This window comes from Anas platyrhynchos, chromosome 11 (genome assembly GCF_047663525.1).
Source record: "Anas platyrhynchos isolate ZD024472 breed Pekin duck chromosome 11, IASCAAS_PekinDuck_T2T, whole genome shotgun sequence".
NCBI lineage: Eukaryota > Metazoa > Chordata > Aves > Anseriformes > Anatidae > Anas > Anas platyrhynchos.
The window spans coordinates 18,032,822-18,046,749 of record NC_092597.1 but is presented as its reverse complement, the minus strand read 5'-3'; the positions used below and the strand labels follow the sequence as shown (position 1 = coordinate 18,046,749).

General features: G+C 41.3%; 1 protein-coding gene across 6 annotated transcripts in view; it reads left to right on the top strand.

Annotated features, from left to right (window-relative positions):
- AGBL1 (AGBL carboxypeptidase 1) overlaps positions 1 to 13,928 on the top strand; it is a 447,272-nt gene that overhangs the window by 40,507 nt on the left and 392,837 nt on the right. The gene's annotated exons all lie outside the window — the stretch shown is intronic.

The window sequence follows — 13,928 nt, the reverse complement described above, 5'->3', positions numbered from 1 at the left end:
TGCCTACAGGGGAAATCTTGTAATGTCTTCCCTGCAAGCCTCTGATCCTCCCTTTGTATTTGTCCTTGATACCTTCTCTCCATAACTACGTGCCACCATGATTTGCCTTGCTGCTGGGAAGGAACAGCCGGCAACTGTGGGGGCTGAGATTACCCTTGTTCTTTGATCAGCTGCCAGGAATGCAGCACTGAAAATGCACCACTTCTCTGGTGGATACACCCGCATTCTCCTGTCCTGGGCAGCAGTGTGACCAAGGTCACTTTAAGAATCTGCCCTGGAGAGCGCACTATCAGAGCTATTTATTTAGCCAGCTAAGATGTGGAAACAAGATACATAGTTCTATTTATTTTTCTCAGTAGTGATGCTCTGGGTTATTTAGAAATGGTCTCCTGTGCTCCAATTGACCTTCTATGGGTGCATGCCAAGTAGCTCTGATTCCCCTGAGACCGTGACTCATGGACTTTATTGGTCTTACTTAGGTATCTGAGGTCTTCAGGTTGCTGGTGCCATAACTGTGTGGTTCTCTCTATGGCTAACAATATCTGAAGCAAAAGCCATGGGGAAGAATGTGGCATTTACTGGGGCTTAAAGAACTCCTGATTTAAGTACCATCAAATCCAAGTGAGATAGAGGGTCTATAGTGTTTCTTATGTGGTGTTGTGCTGTAGCGAAAGCTTTCTGGTACATTTCTGTAAGAGCAATTTAAAATAAAACCAGATGATGTTCCATTTCTCTCAGTTCTGTTTATGTCAATACCCTGGATATCTGATACAAATGTGTGGGTGGGATGCTCAGATCTTCACTGTCAACACCTCTGATGTAACATCCCTGATGCCCCACACAGTGCAATGACCCCTGCTCTTTTCGCCTTCCACCTTACTTATTCCCTGGATGCTCTGATCTTCTACACTTTTTGACTTTCCAATGTTCCTTTCACCAATCTTGCTCATTTTACCAATTGACTTGTTCTGAGAGATATTTGGATGTGCTGTAGACAGATAGATGTGGGATGTGACACTGGCAGATGTGTGCTCTCTGTAGCTGGACCTCTCTGCATGGATCTACCTCCAGGTGGCCAAGCATCAGATATCCTCCCCGTGCCATTGGCATGTCAAACATAGTTTAGAGGGCTGCATGTGGTCTTTGGCTATATGTTGTACCATCTCTCCTAGGCCATCTCAAGTTGCAGATAGATTATCAAAATTAGTGAAGACAAAAATCCAGAATTTGACTCTCTTATATGGGGAAAATCACTTCAGAAAATCACAAGTGAATGTGAAGTGTCTTTGAGTGGTTCCCTCCACTATATTATCCTTTTCCTTTGTTCTTCAGAAGTTGGTGGGGTCTCTCACTCCTGCAGTTTTATTAGAAGTGACTTAGAGTCTTTTGAGATGTCTTTTTCTCAAAGCTCTTGAGTACAACTATTTGCCACACTGAGAAATAAGTACTTCCATTTGCCACAGATTGTAAGAAGAATGAATGCTCATCAGAATTTTAATAAAAAAGACACAAAAAGAAGCCTTGCTTTCTGTGAATGTTCACACAGCTTGGCTTTCTGCAATGGGTTGTTCTAGTGAAGTTTGACTACTTAATTAAAAGTGGAAAGTGAATAACAACGTCTGGGAATAGTGCCAAATTAATTTGGTAGAAAATGTGACATGCAGAAATTATCTGTCTTTGCTCATGTCCAGTGTCCTTACTTATGACACTCAGTCATGAATCTTCTGATGTTTGGTGTTTATTGGATGTTCCTAGCTCCTCAAACACTTGCAGTGAATCTCAAATTCCATTAAAGGGAGGAATTTCTCTTGCATAACTTTATTCCATCTGAGGTAGCTGTATCAAGTCCTTACACACTAAAAAGAGGGGAGAAAAAAGAGCAAGGTTATCTTCATTTGGAGCAAAGCCTCTGGAAGCTTGGGGTGAAAATACTTATTTCTGTCCACTGACTGGAGTGTGAGTCCAGGGTGGATAACTTGGAAACAATGTGGTAAATATTTAGAGTTGGGTCAGGTGGATGGATGCTGAGAGAGATTTGGAAAATGCAATACTCTGTATCTAGTGTCAGGGCTCAAAACAAAAAGAGGAAATAAGACCACCACCAATGTATTTCTTTTGGTGATGTGTACTCAGGTATGGTTTGGGATGGTGAGTGTCTCATGAATAAGAAACATGCAGGAATAAGGATGATATTGCTATAGTCAGGAAGTGACTTCTATTTTGCATACTTCTGTCACAATGTGAACTGAGAGGAAGATTATTTTTTTTTTTCTGAACTGGAGTACAGAAAGCAAGCAAAGATGGAAATGTTAATGTCACTGGAGCACATCTAAACTAAAATCCCCTATTTAATCAGACGCTATCAGACTGACCAAGAATACAAAGGCCCTGAATATACTGTAGATGAAAGCAGCATACATCCCATTAACTTACAAGTGTGCTCTGAAAAAAAAAATATATATATATATTTCTATTCAAACTGGTTTGCATGCAACAGAGATTTTTCTCCTCTTAGGACTGGTGTTGAAAAGTGACAACAGTTGCCATTATCAACAAATGATTGGAAAAATGATCTTCTGTGGCCTTAACAACAGGAGAAGGAATCTGAATGACAGTTAACTATGTCTCACTTAGAAAGAGAAAATGTAGCAGAAATGACCTGAATGCTAGAACTCTCTCCTCTTTTAGGAGTGAAGGAGAAATACATGAAAGATGTCCTTGTGAATGCATCCCAGGCTCCATGCAGGCAACTAGTTTCCTCAACCCTAATCCAGGATAATCCATTGCTGGTTGATCACCATATATGTTTACTGCAGTTCCGTATTACAGATTGTCCTAAGGCTTCAGTTGCACTCTTCTTGAACAGAAGAACATGTTATGTGACTGTTGCCAGACAATATTTTGAGAATGAGAGAAATTCAGTACACCGACATGGTGATTACTTCTGCAACCTGATACAGGATCTGCTGTGATTGGTTCTTCTTGAGGAATCGTCCACATACAACTCTGCCTCTGTTTATTTGGCAACAGTTCCTGATAGGAGATCAAAAGCAAATCATCCTTAATTCCTCTTGTTAGTCACTGTTTTGCCATTAATCATGTAGAGTGGTTTGGATATTTAGTTGGAAAGTAACAATTCTACTGGAATGTGGTCAGAATTAATCAATGCTTAGTGCCTGCTTACTCTCAAATTGCTGTTTGGTTCATTTGATCCCTGTAGAAAATGCACAGAAGGGGATGAGATTTCTTTTGAGCTATGTCACAACCAAATGACATTTTTCCCATCTGGGCTTGATCTACATGTAATTCCACCTAGAAATTCCTGCTAAATAAAACAAGTAAATATTATTCTGAATGAGATGATGGCAGTGACAAGGGGAAAAAGAGTTGCTCTTGTTTACATCAAGTGGTTATTCAGCCTTATCTTAGCATGGAGCAGAGATATGTACATCACTGATAAGTAAATAAACCCTAGTGTTTGAATTCAATGCAATGAGCCATTGTAATAGAAGAAATGAGCTCTGAGCCAAAGGTGTCCCAGTTTTATGCAGTTCATTCTGTTCTTTTTATGGTCCATGTGATTTCTTTCCAAGAATGACCTGTTCTAATATTATTAATAAGTTATAAAATCTCATTTCAGACTGATGGTATCTCAGCGCTACTTTGCAGAGTAAATAGAGTTGCACTGCAGAATTATAACATACTGGCATTGTACTGTTAATAGCAGCAGAAAAGAGAAATTGAAAAATTAAGAGGTAGAGGCAAGGGAGGAAAAATACTTTCAGATGAGATTTGAAAATAGATGAAGACTTGATGAGGTGGAGAGAAATACCATATACCAAGGTTGTTCCAGATAGTCAAACACGTAACATGTAGAAATCCTGGTGCCATCTCTTGGTAGCCTGTGGTATGGCAAGATTAAGCACAGATAACCTATTTCTGTGGCATTAAAAGTTGGTGAATAAACACTATATAAAGAAATCCACTTCTAAGCTTAACTTAATACATCATTGACAGGGAGGAACTGGCTTATAAATCAGTGTACTTTGTGAGAATTAATTCCAAAAATGTGATTACTTTTCTTTTAGGTCTATCTTGTTTCACTTCTATTTCAGGTAGAAGTAACAGAGTTTGAAAAGAAGCAATGTTTTCACCTAAAGGTTATTCTTTGCTTTCCCGTTATTTTTGTCCCTTTGAGCTGGTGGATTATCTTTGGAAAGATGGTATGAGGGCATGTTGCTGTCCTCAAGTTCTTTGGGCATGTCTGCACCGGAGGACCTCTGTGCTTGTTGGGTGGGAAGGTCTCTTTGCCCTAGCTTTGATGTACTTAGTTCTGATAACTGTTCAGGTTTGCAGCAGGGTCTCAAGTGTGGGTTATCCAAGATTCTTAGGACAATCTGGGGGCATTATTCACATGGCCATATTGTCTCACTGTTGGTGTTAGATTAAAGCTAACACTTGAGTGCCTTACTGCAGTGCAGTGTCTCTTCGAAGCTCTGAGACATGTCTTCTACCTAACTGGGGAACCACTGTCAGTCCTATTGAAATGGGAGGGAGCACTTGATTTTTACTTATCAGTTGTATCCTAGAGTGCTGCCCAGATTTATGTGAATTCTTACTGTCACTAAGAATCCCTTGTGGCTGAATATGATAGTCCCATAGAGGGAAGGGTAAAGACTGGTGCGTACTAACTGTACGAGACATTTTGTAAATGGCAAAAAAAACTTTGGACTAAACCAAAATAAAAATGAGAGCAGAGGCAGAAAGATTAGACATTTTGTAATAGAGGAAGAAGTGACAGATTTGAGATAACCTGCAGTTTCCAAAAGTCATCTGAGATGAGGAACCAGTGGTTGTAAGACCGTAAGAGAAAAGGCAAAAAGTCTGGTAGAAGACAAGAGATGTCTGAAGGGCTTATTTAAGACCTGGTGTGTTGTTGTGGTCAAGTCATCTAAAGTCAGACTTCTCATATACTTGATGCCTTAACACCAGACCGCATCTCTTAATGCCCCCCTAAGGGTATTGGGGTAAGGTCAGTTGTGTCTGGGGCATTTGGGTGAGGACAGATGGAAAAGTGAGAAAGAGAGAAACAGTAGCAAGCAAGCGAGAAGTTTTTTGTTTGGGCAGGATGGGGCTGAAGCAGACTGAGGAGCTGGCAGGGTGAGGAGAGGGCTGAACAATGTGACCTTGTAAGCATGTTTGAGATGGACGCTAAGTGCCAAAGCTTGCAGAAGGCATCAGTCAGACAGCTGTGGGATACTGGGACTGGAGGGAAGGGGATTTCTCGGCAAAGCCTGTTTGAATCTCATCACTAAAGTGATGAGCCTGTGCCTACCCTCCCTGTTTCTCAGTGTTAGTTTTCTTGTGTCCAGGAGACAAAGAGTCCCTCTTGGAAAGCCCTGAGTTGGATAATGATGTGAATCTCTGATGGCAGCCAGAAAGGGAACACACAAAGCTGAGGACGCTCACTCGTGTGTCAGCCCATCTGAGAGCCCAGGAATCCCACTTCCCTTGCCTTTCACCTGATTTATTGTTCTTTTGGCGTTCTCCTCCCACCCAGAAGCCTATTACACCTATGAAAGCGAGAAAGCAGCTATAAGACCCTCCCAACAAAAACTTCATGTCCAAAGATAGACATGGGAAATATGACCAACAACAATGAAAGAAAGCATCAGTGCAGAGCTCCAGTAGCAATGATTTAGAGCAATGCTGGCCCCGAGTAGTTGCTGTCCACACAAGAAAAACAGCCCTAAGAATTTCCTGGGGCTGCTATGGCTTTTTTCCAGCTCCGCCAGTGCTGGCGGGTGAAGTGTGAGCCAGTCTCTAAAACTATCAGTGGTTTTAAAGCACCACAGTGATTAGACCTGCCCCGAGCAGAGTTAGACGGCACAGTGTCAGATCCCCTTAGCAACAGCCTTTCTACACTAGGATTCCCTATCCTGATAGCATTGTTGGAGCTGCACCAGCATTAGCAGCAGCAGCAGGGTGGCTGGCTTTAGCAATACAGGCACTACAACTGACTCATTTCCAGTGGGCAGGAGGCAGAGAGCTCCAGCAGTCGCTTTCAGGCTCTTTTGGATAGTTAGTACATGCTGATTGTAGGGAAAAAAATAGCCAAAAAACCTACAGTATTTACCAAGTGCAGGTGAGATGATCTTCATTAGGAAAGGAAGGCTTTTTAAATAGTGGTGCTACATATGCAGCACAGGTCTCTGGGTAGCTGACACTGTCAGGGCTCTTCTTGGTCTCTTTATCTGCAGGGTAACACTTGGAATGGCAGCAATGCCAGTAAAATCTGTAAATAAACACAGAGCTGAGCAGCTCTGGGATGTGTTCAGAGACAGGACTTGAAACATGGAGGGGAGAACCTGAAAACTTGAAGTGACTGGTGAGGAAGAACAGGGCTGCTGACTCTGCATACAGCTGCAGTGCTGGGGTCGGGAATGGAAACTCCCCCTGAAGTGTAAATCTTTTAGAGGTCATGGCTCTGAGCTTCTACTGTCAGACTGCGGCAATACTATAATGGAAAATAAAGAAAATCGTCCAATATATTTGGGTAACTTACTCTATATTCTTTCTTCTCTAGTGTTAAATGGAGACAGTTTGATCTTTGTGTATACCATAGGATATACGTTGCAATACCACAACAGTTCACTGTCTACTCATCTCATTTCTTTTTTGATTTTTTTTTTTTTGTTTTAAATTGCACTTCAAATTTGTGGTTATTCCAGTTTTAACTGCCTTCCAGGTTTTTCTGTGCAGAAAAACAATGGCACATGGAAAAACCATCCTGATAATGCTTTATTTTTTTTTTTTTAACTGTGATTTTAATTATTTCCATCAATTCGTTCTTATATTTACAGCTGAAGTTCCACTAGCCTTGGCTTTGGTATGGTCTGTTTTCAAATCTCAGAGAGTTTGGCTTGTTTATATCAGATGGAAGCTTTCCAATGAGAAGAATAAAGAAAAAATACTGACTTCAATTACCTAGGCTTCTGCAAATTACTGCTTCAAAAAGCCCCTGCAGTTATACTAGTGACATTGCTTACTTCAGATGTCCAATGTTGGGAGAATTTGACCCAGTATTTATTGTATTTTGGCTTGTTACTGATGTCTTCCCTTCTAATTGCTGTGAAGAACAGTCATCAGAACCAAGATGTGACTAATTTACCGATTAATAAGGAGTTGCATGCATGTACCAAAAGAAATTCCATGAGCTGATGGAGAATAGTATTTCTCTGGCTGAAAGCTTCTGAACTCAATGTACTTCTCTTCCATTCTTGGAACCATTACCTATGCTGTTTCCATTTCATTCTTATATAGCTGATAGTCTTTGAAATGCTAAATATCTTGAGATACTGTGGCAGCAGAGAGTCTTATCTCTGACCCACAGTCTGTAGGGTGCTCATGCTGGGGTAAGATGTCCTACTTCTGTCCTGCTTGAGCTGTGAACTTGAGGAGAGGACAAGGACATATTCACAGCAGTGGTGGTGTCTGCTGCTGTGTTTGAGTATCTTGTGACACTGTCTTGGCCTGCTTGCCCAGATGGATCCTGCAGAAGATGCATCCTCATTTGCAATGGCTATCCTATTTAATTTGAAGTTGATCACATGTCCTCAGATGACTCCGCTTTTCCTGTTACAGCTTGGAGATCTTATGTCCAGAAAACTGCTGCAGGGCAGTGAAAGCTGTTCAGTTTCCATACCTTGGCTCCTGTTTCTGCAAAGATGTATCTGGGTATGCTACACAATACAGCAGCATCCACATTCTCTCTTGCCTTTCAAGCGAGACAGAAACCACAGAATGGCAGAGGGAGGCAAATAGCACAATGTTTTTTTCTGTTAAACCTTTATTGAAATTTCCAGGCCAGTTAATAAGCTTTCCTCCCTGCTCTGCAATTGCAACATCTATTTTCCCAAAGACTTCATCCTTACTTTACTTGCCTGCGGCAAAACTACTCAGTGCTGTGTGTCTCTAGCACTGTTCTACATGTGTTTTGCAGTCCTCTGTTTTCAAAACACACAGCAGGTAAAATTGATGTTTCTTTTACATATAACAGAATTGAAACATTTCTTATCAACTGGTTATTGGTCTTGAATGAAGAGACTTTGGTCAGTGAAGACTGAGTCTTCTGAATAAAGGTTCAGACTCTCAGAGATACTTGGTGGCATAAAGATGAAGCTGGGAACCTGATGTTCTCATTGGAAAGTCTCTTGGCAGGCTAAAGGACTAACTCCATTGAGTTAAAAGGTAGTTCTGACCTTAATATACAAAGGGGTTTTGAAAAACCCTGCTGAGTGTTAGCTGCATGTTTACACATAGAAATGCCTTTTCAGTGGAGGTCGAGATGCCTAATGTAGCTCTGAAAGAACATTACTTTGTGTTCCTCAAGCGTGTTCATGCATTGATCTCAATTTGAGATTGATTTAGTACCAATTAAGCTCAATGTTGCATGTGCACACACACGGGGGGTTTATAAAACAGACACCTCAGTATTTCCAAGCAGCATTAGTTAAGACCCTGAAACTGAACTGCCCAATTCACAGTAAATTCAGTGCTGAAGGGGGTAAGTTAAAAAAAGAAAAAAAGTGGATGTATGGTGAGGGAACTTCACTGGAAGAAATGAAAAGTCAGGTAGTTGGAAAAAGGGAGAAAATTGATTACAGTTCCTCCATATCTTCCATATATTTGGTTGAAATTCTACTTGCTTGTGAGCTGTCAGGTAGCTCTAGCTCTGACCGCTGTCCTTTGGGATTTAGATATGAGCAATATATAAAAACTGCTTAACTTGTGCTCATAACAGAGGAAATGATGTTTCCCTACTTGGGAAGCATGTGGAGGTTGATAAATGGAAAGTCTTGCATTCAAGAAGATTAATTAGCATCAATATTTTTTTCAATTTGCTCCCTACTGCAAATGTGAATGTAGCGCTGTGCTGTCAGTGCTGCAGCTGATGTGTAAATAGTTACTTGCACATTCAAACTGTGGACTCGTGCTGTAGGTAGGCTGTATAACTGGACACTTAGGAACAGGCAGAACTGAGTAGGACTACAGGGCTATGTTACAAGACATTGCCAGTTTACAATCACCCAGTTTGCGCCTTGTCATGCAGAGTAAGGAGAAATGATTCCAGCAGCTGTACTTGCATGAAAATGTTGCTTCCTCTGGCATATTCAAAGAAGCTCTGCAAAGCAGCTATTTTTCCTTTGAGTGTTAAGATTTAAGTTTCCTTTGGCTGGTCTTTGTGGACATGCTTCATCTGAACAAGACCAGAGGGGAAACCTGAAGTGCCATATAAACTCATGGATCTATTTCTAGACCTTTGTGATATGGAAACAGTGTCATTAGATTAAAAAGAGCAAACACAGTTTTTCATCTTGTGTTCAATATCAGTAATTCCTTCTTTTATTTGGAGGCATCTCACTTACACTTAAAGAAAGGGCTGCCACATAAGTAAACCTTGTTTCCTGGTGTAGAGCTTGAGGGAGATAGTACTTTCTCAGTCCTTCAGCTTCTTCTTTTTTTTTTTTTTTTTTTTTTTTCCCAGGTCTGTTATTGTATTAAGTTCATTTTGGGCTGACTCTGGGCACAAGCAATGGCATGTTAGATACCTCACTGCCTGGGCTGCTGGCACCACGAGTTGCATTTGGATATCCTGCTGTTAGCAAATAGTTGCATACATAAAATAAAAACTTTCAGGCGGTATTGTGTGAGAGCAGGCTTGTTACTTGGCACCATGAGGCCCTGGGTACCCCCATCTTCATAGTCCCTTTTAACTTGCCTTCAGAGGCTCCCTAGTGGCAAAGCACCTGCAATTCAACTACTCTTCATGATGACAGAAGATCAAGTTGCCCTACTGAGATTTGAGCCTGGGGCATCTGGGTACATCACCAAGCATTGTCCCTTGACTTCATCATGCAGCATGTAGGGTTTCTTCGATGCGGATTGTGTCCCTCTTCCTGCCCTTGCTCTGGCTATATGTAGCATTCAGAAAAGCCTCAACGAAGAGGGGGGGGTCCAGAAGAGAGCAGAAGGGGTTGGGTCTTATCCCCATATGCACTGGGTACCTACCTTGCCATGCACACAAAGTACATGTCAATTATTGGGGTCTCCAGCAAGTAAACTGCCAGTCATTGTGAACTGATAGCTATTAGTTAAGTGGCAATTAAGGATTAAGCTGACAGACCACCAGGCTCTTTCTCGCTGGTGACTGAAACGAGTTGGAAGACAGTTCTCTGGGGAAACAAGGGGTTTAACCCTGCTCACTGACATGCTTTCAGTGTGTATGAGATGTTTTGTAGGGCTGTGCTGGGTCTTGTTATCAGACGTGGCCTCTGAATATCCTCACCCCTCCCCTTTCTGAGTTAATCAGGGATAGGATCAAGCCCTTCTCTGTCCCCCTTCATGTGTCCCTTGGGTGTGAGAGCTGGGTTCTCACACTGTCAGCCTGAAACTGCCTGGGTGATTGATCTGTTAAGAAACCTGTCTGACTGATCCTTCCAGCCTCTTTATCTTGATGTGAATGACAAGCTGTCACAGCCTGTCTCAGCCATATTGGTGACATCTGACCTCAGAGAGGGAGTTGACAGGAATAGGAAATCTTCTGAGCTTTGGTTTCTGCCTTTGGAAGCAGTGCCAGCTCTGCCCATACTGTAAGAAATGCCTGGGCATTTGTTTGGCAAGGATTCAAGTATTTTTTTTTCTTTGTACCTTGTTCTTTATTGCTACTTTTAAGCTAATTTAAGTTAGAGGTATAAAGAATAGGATGGATTTTTAGGATACAGCTGTCTCTCCTTCTGTACTCCTACACTAGAAAGAGTAGGATAGTTGTAAGGATGCCTGGAGGGTAACCCTGGAGTGACTCTTCTTCCTGGGAGGCAGAGATGAAAGAGGCTGAAATGTTATACCTTTTCACTGATGTAACCTAACAGGCTCCAGGGCAGGCAGAGGTGTTTGGAAGGTGCTTCAGTGAAGGCTTTGAGCTGAGCCTGGGAACTGAGATATGTTCATTGTATTGGCCATGAGAGCAGACAGGAGGATTTCACACCGGGGCTTCTGCATCACAACTATAACTTTTCAATAAGCACAGCATGTCATCTGGAGAACACGCTGACTTCTGCTCACCAAAGTGTAAGATAGGAGAAAATTCCATCCTGGACTTGTTTTAGGCTTAAAAAGTAGGGAACCATCACTCCTTTTGCTGTTAGTCTTTTTGCGTTGACTCTGGTACCTGTGCTCGCTCATCTTTTTTTTAACAACCCTACTCTGACAGTTAATACCCATAGAAATCCTTAAAGGTGGGGATGAAATACTGTTCAGTATGTGTTTAATTTCTGCACTTTTTTTTTGGTACAGGATCCTATTCAGTAAAATGAATAACATCATAGAGAATAGGTTCTGTAGGAGATGTAGATTTTGATTAAAAGCAGCATGTGCTTTTCCAGGAAGGGGGGAAAGAAGGCACTAGAATTGAAGTTCCTATTAGAAAAGGAGTGTGACTTATTCCCTTTCCTTTGGCATTATACCAAAAGCACATCTGTGAAAAACAGCTGGATCTCCAAACTCCACCTGTTGGCAATGTGTAGGACATTGCAGACTGCAAACAAGCTTTGCCTTTAGCATAAATTTTAATACCTACCTAATAAGCTGGAATTAAAGTGGGTTTGATGGGTGTTTTTTGTCAGTCCTAGACCAGCAGTGCTATGAAAATGCTAGCAGCATATGCACATTTGCCCACCTGCATTTCTAAGGCTTGTGAAACTGCTGGTTTTTAAAAACTTTAAAACAAAACAAATCACATCATCAAAGTGTTTGCATATTGAAGATCTATATTTCTGAGCCACAAGGGAAATGACTATTCAAGACATCTGTATCGGATGAGATATACCTTCTGGGAGGATTTATAAAGTACCTATTGCTGTGGTGCCTACACATTTCTAAATGTCTCTCAGTTGTCAAATGTAAAATTGTCTTTTGAGTGAGCTGCTCTGTGACTGTATAAACTCCAGTAGCTAGTAAAAGTCCCAGGGGTTGGAGGAAAAATGCAGCCAGGCAATACATACTCCTGAGTGCACTTAATTCCTTACAGAGACTGGGGCAATTGAAGCTTATAGGCCCTAAGCCTGTAAGCTGTAATACCTTGAGCCCTCAGTTGAGATTCCTGGTGATACTGTACAAGTATATTGCATGGTCCATGCCCCACGCTGCGTGAGATATAAATAAACATGACAGCAACAAGTGAGCTTACTGAGAAACTGCAGGGTGAAGAGCAAAAGGAGGCAGCATGGGCTGAGGCAATGGGGGCTGCCAGGCAGGGGCAGAATCTTTTTCTTAAGTCTCTATAAAAATAGTACTTACATCTTCATTATCCGGGTGTGATTGCCTTTAGGAATTGCAATGGCTCTGAAGCAGTACTTAATGAAGCACCAAACCATTAGCTTTCATTCAATAATTTGAAGAGGATGTTTCATGTTTAAGCATGTATAAGATAAAATCTCACAGGAGAAGGAAGATGCTGGTTAAATTACTTGGGAGCTGATTTACAGAACCCTTCTGGATCATTTCTTTGTTCGTTCTTTAATTTCTCTACTGTTCCCTCTTCATAATCACAAGGTAGCACTGAACAGATGGGCACCAAACTCAATGTGCCCTGCGAGTCTTAAAATCCTTTCATATAGTCCACCAGGCTTGCCTTCTGCAACGTTTTTCATTTTCAGGAGTCTTTCTAACATGGAGTGAAATGGAAATAAATGATCTAGTCAAAAGACAGAGAAACAGAGGCACAGAGTTGTCCATCATAATGCAGAGAGCTACAGCCTGTGAGCCAAGATCAGAGCAAGGAAGAAAACTTGAGACACTGACTCCCAGTCTCCTCTGTCTGCAGTGATTTTCAGCGGACGCTGTCCCCTAGGCCAGATCTAAAGGGATGACCTAGACATAAAAGACTTTAGTCTATGCTTCTGAGCAGCCCAACTTTACTGGCTAATCCAATTGTTCTTTGGCTTGGGAAGTGGATTTTTTCCTTTGTTGTTGCTCCTGGTTCCTAAGCACAGAATCTGGAAGTTGTTTGTCTATCTGTCTAGTAGTTGTACTCCTGCCCTGATACCCAAGCTGCTGATCTGGAAACACTTCAAAAGACTTCCATGCTTCAAAGTGGCTGTCTTGACTGCTGTTACAGGCAGTTTTAAATGTTTTCTGATTATGGATCAGCATTTATTATGCCTCTTAAGACAGGGGTGCTTTATTTATATATCCTTTTATTGAAATATATAAATGAGTGTCCTTTGAGATAGCTGCTTTGTCAATCCCAGTGTAAGATTTTTAGTAACATATTACCACAAAGAACAGAAAATCAGAGGAAGGCATCTGGATAGGTTTGCCAGTTTTTTTTTTTTTTTTTAATGAAATCTTTCCCTCCATTCCTTCTTGAGACAAATGCAGAGTTCTGCACTGGGCATGCTATCAAATTCTCTGGTCTAGCATATGGCTCATAGTCATCTTTCTTGTGCTCTTAAAATTTCCCTACTGTTCTCATCTTTTATTTTTCTCTCCTGCTCTCATGTACAATTTATCTGCTTTCTCTCCATCTTCCTGTCCTAGGCTTACTCATCTCATTCTCTTTTCTGATGCCAGAAAAGATGCTGTTGGTTTACCATATGCTGTTAAGAGGTGCCGATATCACAAACACCAGTTGCCCTGGCTTGCTGTAAGCTTATTGATACATCCTGCTACTCTCGTTGAAAGTTTACTCTTCCTTCTCTTCTGTGACTTGATATGATTCCCACAGGGTATTTTGTATGCTTGAATTTTTTCAGCACCAAAGGCAGATAATATTCTGGGAATACTTGTTGACAGCTGACTTAAGGTGTAAATTACAATGATATAAACTCCTAGCTTAAAAAAAAAAATGTGCAAGGGGATAGTTCACA